Source organism: Platalea leucorodia (assembly GCF_965183815.1).
Source record: "Platalea leucorodia genome assembly, chromosome: 1".
NCBI lineage: Eukaryota > Metazoa > Chordata > Aves > Pelecaniformes > Threskiornithidae > Platalea > Platalea leucorodia.
Window position 1 is genome coordinate 105,700,981 of NC_138823.1, and position 6,000 is coordinate 105,706,980.

The following is a 6,000-nucleotide window of genomic DNA, read 5'->3' on the forward strand; positions in this document are numbered from 1 at the left end:
CTTGAAGAGCAGCAAGAGCTTTTGGTCGTGGCCCCTTTGGTGTGGGAGGAATCCCTGGACATTGACAATTGCTGAGCTGGGCTCTGGGCCTACTCAGCGCACCAAGCAGATAATCTTGAGCTTTGGGAGGCTGCAGGAAGAGATAGCGCCAGCGTCTCTGGGGCAGTGAATGGGGTTGCCTGGCTACTTGAAGAGCAGCAAGAGCTTTGGGTCGTGGCCCGATTGCTGTGGGAGGAATCCCTGGACGTTGGCAACTGCTGAGCTGGGCTCCGGCTGTACTCAGCGGCCCAGGCAGATATTCTTGGACTTTGGGAGGCTGCAGAAAGAGACAGCGCCAGCGTCTGTGGGGCAGTGAATGGGGTTGCCTGGCTACTTGAAGAGCAGCAAGAGCTTTGGGTCGTGGCCCGATTGCTGTGGGAGGAATCCCTGGACGTTGGCAATTGCTGAGCTGGGCTCCGGCTGTACTCAGCGGCCCAAGCAGATATTCTTGGACTTTGGGAGGCTGCAGAAAGAGGCAGCCCCACCGTTTGTGGGGCTGTGACTGGGGTTGCCTGGCTAGTTGAAGAGCAGCAAGAGCCTTTGGTCATGGAACCTTTGATGTGGGAGGAATCCCTGGACATTCGCAATTGCTGAGCTGGGCTCCAGGCCTACTCAGCGGCCCAGGCAGATATTATTTGACTTTGGGATGCTATACAAAGAGAGAGCCCCAAGACTTGTGGGGCTGTGAATGGGGTTTCCTGGCTAGTTGAAGAGCAGCAAGAGCTTTTGGTCGTGGCCCCTTTGGTGTGGGAGGAATCCCTGGACGTTGGCAATTGCTGAGCTGGGCTCTGAGCCTACTCAGTGCACCAAGCAGATAGTCTTGGACTTTGGGAGGCTGCAGAAAGAGGCAGCCCCACCGTTTGTGGGGCAGTGAATGGGGTTGCCTGGCTAGTTGAAGAGCAGCAAGAGCCTTTGGTCATGGCACATTTGGTGTGGGAGGAATCCCTGGACATTCGCAATTGCTGAGCTGGGCTCCAGGCCTACTCAGCAGCCTAGGCAGATATTATTTTACTTTGGGATGCTATACATAGAGAGAGCCCCAAGACTTGTGGAGCTCTAAATGGGGTTGCCTGGCTACTTGAAGAGCAGCAAGAGCTTTTGGTCGTGGCCCCTTTGGTGTGGGAGGAATCCCTGGACATTCGCAATTGCTGAGCTGGGCTCCAGGCCTACTCAGCAGCCTAGGCAGATATTTTTTTACTTTGGGATGCTATACATAGAGAGAGCCCCAAGACTTGTGGAGCTCTAAATGGGGTTGCCTGGCTACTTGAAGAGCAGCAAGAGCTTTTGGTCGTGGCCCCTTTGGTGTGGGAGGAATCCCTGGACGTTGGCAATTGCTGAGCTGGGCTCTGAGCCTACTCAGTGCACCAAGCAGATAGTCTTGGACTTTGGGAGGCTGCAGAAAGAGGCAGCCCCACCGTTTGTGGGGCAGTGAATGGGGTTGCCTGGCTAGTTGAAGAGCAGCAAGAGCCTTTGGTCATGGCACATTTGGTGTGGGAGGAATCCCTGGACATTCGCAATTGCTGAGCTGGGCTCCAGGCCTACTCAGCAGCCCAGGCAGATATTATTTTACTTTGGGATGCTATAAATAGAGAGAGCCCCAAGACTTGTGGAGCTCTAAATGGGGTTGCCTGGCTACTTGAAGAGCAGCAAGAGCTTTGGGTCGTGGCCCCTTTGGTGTGGGAGGAATCCCTGGACGTTGGCAATTGCTGAGCTGGGCTCCAGGCCTACTCAGCGGCCCAGGCAGATATTATTTGACTTTGGGATGCTATACAAAGAGAGAGCCCCAAGACTTGTGGGGCTGTGAATGGGGTTGCCTGGCTACTTGAAGAGCAGCAAGAGCTTTTGGTCGTGGCCCCTTTGGTGTGGGAGGAATCCCTGGACGTTGGCCATTGCTGAGCTGGGCTCCGGCTGTACTCAGCGGCCCAGGCAGATAGTCTTGGACTTTGGGAGGCTGCAGGAAGAGACAGCGCCAGCGTCTGTGGGGCAGTGAATGGGGTTGCCTGGCTACTTGAAGAGCAGCAAGAGCTTTTGGTCGTGGCCCCTTTGGTGTGGGAGGAATCCCTGGACGTTGGCCATTGCTGAGCTGGGCTCCGGCTGTACTCAGCGGCCCAGGCAGATAATCTTGAGCTTTGGGAGGCTGCAGGAAGAGACAGCGCCAGCGTCTGTGGGGCAGTGAATGGGGTTGCCTGGCTACTTGAAGAGCAGCAAGAGCTTTGGGTCGTGGCCCCTTTGGTGTGGGAGGAATCCCTGGACGTTGGCAATTGCTGAGCTGGGCTCCGGCTGTACTCAGCAGCCCAGGCAGATATTCTTGGGCTTTGGGAGGCTGCAGAAAGAGGCAGCCCCAACGTTTGTGGGGCTGTGAATGGGGTTGCCTGGCTAGTTGAAGAGCAGCAAGAGCCTTTGGTCATGGCACCTTTGATGTGGGAGGAATCCCAGGACATTCGCAATTGCTGAGCTGGGCTCCGGCTGTACTCAGCGGCCCAGGCAGATATTATTTTACTTTGGGATGCTATACAAAGAGAGAGCCCCAAGACTTGTGGGGCTGTGAATGGGGTTGCCTGGCTACTTGAAGAGCAGCAAGAGCTTTTGGTCGTGGCCCCTTTGGTGTGGGAGGAATCCCTGGACATTCGCAATTGCTGAGCTGGGCTCCGGCTGTACTCAGCGGCCCAGGCAGATAATCTTGGGCTTTGGGAGGCTGCAGGAAGAGACAGCCCCACCGTTTGTGGGGCTGTTAATGGGGTTGCCTGGCTAGTTGAAGAGCAGCAAGAGTCTTCGGTCATGGCACCTTTGGTGTGGGAGGAATCCCTGGACGTTGGCCATTGCTGGGCTGGGCTCCGGCTGTACTCAGCGGCCCAGGCAGATAGTCTTGGACTTTGGGAGGCTGCAGAAAGAGACAGCGCCAGTGTCTGTGGGGCAGTGAATGGGGTTGCCTGGCTAGTTGAAGAGCAGCAAGAGCCTTTGGTCATGGCACCTTTGGTGTGGGAGGAATCCCTGGACATTCGCAATTGCTGAGCTGGGTTCCAGGCCTACTCAGCAGCCTAGGCAGATATTATTTTACTTTGGGATGCTATACAAAGAGAGAGCCCCAAGACTTGTGGAGCTCTAAATGGGGTTGCCTGGCTACTTGAAGAGCAGCAAGAGCTTTTGGTCGTGGCCCCTTTGGTGTGGGAGGAATCCCTGGACATTGGCAATTGCTGAGCTGGGCTCTGAGCCTACTCAGCGCACCAAGCAGATAGTCTTGGACTTTGGGAGGCTGCAGGAAGAGACAGCGCCAGCCTTTGTGGGGCAGTGAATGGGGTTGCCTGGCTACTTGAAGAGCAGCAAGAGCTTTTGGGTCGTGGCCCGATTGCTGTGGGAGGAATCCCTGGACGTTGGCAACTGCTGAGCTGGGCTCCGGCTGTACTCAGCGGCCCAGGCAGATAATCTTGGGCTTTGGGAGGCTGCAGGAAGAGACAGCGCCAGCCTTTGTGGGGCAGTGAATGGCGTTGCCTGGCTAGTTGAAGAGCAGCAAGAGCCTTTGGTCATGGCACCTCTGGTGTGGGAGGAATCCCTGGACATTCGCACTTGCTGAGCTGGGCTCCAGGCCTACTCAGCGGCCCAGGCAGATATTATTTGACTTTGGGATGCTATACAAAGAGAGAGCCCCAAGACTTGTGGGGCTGTGAATGGGGTTGCCTGGCTACTTGAAGAGCAGCAAGAGCTTTTGGTCGTGGCCCCTTTGGTGTGGGAGGAATCCCTGGACATTGGCAATTGCTGAGCTGGGCTCCGTCTGTACTCAGCGGCCCAGGCAGATAATCTTGGGCTTTGGGAGGCTGCAGGAAGAGACAGCCCCACCGTTTCTGGGGCAGTGAATAGGGTTGCCTGGCTACTTGAAGAGCAGCAAGAGCTTTTGGTCGTGGCCCCTTTGGTGTGGGAGGAATCCCTGGACGTTGGCAATTGCTGAGCTGGGCTCCCGGCCTACTCAGCGGCCCAGGCAGGTCTGATTTGACTTTGGGATTCTAACAAAGAGAGAGCCCCAAGACTTGTGGGGTTGTGAATGGGGTTGCCTGGCTACTTGAAGAGCAGCAAGAGCTTTTGGTCGTGGCCCCTTTGGTGTGGGAGGAATCCCTGGACGTTGGCAATTGCTGAGCTGGGCTCTGGGCCTACTCAGCGCACCAAGCAGATAATCTTGGGCTTTGGGAGGCTGCAGGAAGAGACAGCGCCAGCCTTTGTGGGGCAGTGAATGGGGTTGCCTGGCTACTTGAAGAGCAGCAAGAGCTTTTGGTCGTGGCCCCTTTGGTGTGGGAGGAATCCCTGGACGTTGGCAATTGCTGAGCTGGGCTCCGTCTGTACTCAGCGGCCCAGGCAGATAGTCTTGGGCTTTGGGAGGCTGCAGGAAGAGACAGCGCCAGCCTTTGTGGGGCAGTGAATGGGGTTGCCTGGCTAGTTGAAGAGCAGCAAGAGCCTTTGGTCATGGCACCTTTGGTGTGGGAGGAATCCCTGGACATTCGCAATTGCTGAGCTGGGCTCCAGGCCTGCTCAGTGGCCCAGGCAGATATTCTTGGACTTTGGGATGCTATACAAAGAGAGAGCCCCAAGACTTGTGGGGCTGTGAATGGGGTTGCCTGGCTACTAGAAGAGCAGCAAGAGCTTTTGGTCGTGGCCCGATTGCTGTGGGAGGAATCCCTGGACATTGACAATTGCTGAGCTGGGCTCTGAGCCTACTCAGCGCACCAAGCAGATAATCTTGGGCTTTGGGAGGCTGCAGGAAGAGACAGCGCCAGCGTTTGTGGGGCAGTGAATGGGGTTGCCTGGCTACTTGAAGAGCAGCAAGAGCTTTTGGTCGTGGCCCCTTTGGTGTGGGAGGAATCCCTGGACGTTGGCCATTGCTGGGCTGGGCTCCGGCTGTACTCAGCGGCCCAGGCAGATAGTCTTGGACTTTGGGAGGCTGCAGAAAGAGACAGCGCCAGTGTCTGTGGGGCAGTGAATGGGGTTGCCTGGCTACTTGAAGAGCAGCAAGAGCCTTTGGTCATGGCACCTTTGGTGTGGGAGGAATCCCTGGACATTCGCAATTGCTGAGCTGGGTTCCAGGCCTACTCAGCAGCCTAGGCAGATATTATTTGACTTTGGGATGCTATACATAGAGAGGGCCCCAAGACTTGTGGAGCTCTAAATGGGGTTGCCTGGCTACTTGAAGAGCAGCAAGAGCTTTTGGTCGTGGCCCCTTTGGTGTGGGAGGAATCCCTGGACGTTGGCAATTGCTGAGCTGGGCTCCGTCTTTACTCAGCGGCCCAGGCAGATAATCTTGGGCTTTGGGAGGCTGCAGGAAGAGACAGCCCCACCGTTTGTGGGGCAGTGAATGGGGTTGCCTGGCTACTTGAAGAGCAGCAAGAGCTTTTGGTCGTGGCCCCTTTGGTGTGGGAGGAATCCCTGGACATTCGCAATTGCTGAGCTGGGTTCCAGGCCTACTCAGCAGCCTAGGCAGATATTATTTTACTTTGGGATGCTATACATAGAGAGAGCCCCAAGACTTGTGGAGCTCTAAATGGGGTTGCCTGGCTACTTGAAGAGCAGCAAGAGCTTTTGGTCGTGGCCCCTTTGGTGTGGGAGGAATCCCTGGACGTTGGCAATTGCTGAGCTGGGCTCTGAGCCTACTCAGTGCACCAAGCAGATAGTCTTGGACTTTGGGAGGCTGCAGGAAGAGACAGCGCCAGCCTTTGTGGGGCAGTGAATGGGGTTGCCTGGCTAGTTGAAGAGCAGCAAGAGCCTTTGGTCATGGCACATTTGGTGTGGGAGGAATCCCTGGACATTCGCAATTGCTGAGCTGGGCTCCAGGCCTACTCAGCAGCATAGGCAGATATTATTTTACTTTGGGATGCTATAAATAGAGAGAGCCCCAAGACTTGTGGAGCTCTAAATGGGGTTGCCTGGCTACTTGAAGAGCAGCAAGAGCTTTGGGTCGTGGCCCCTTTGGTGTGGGAG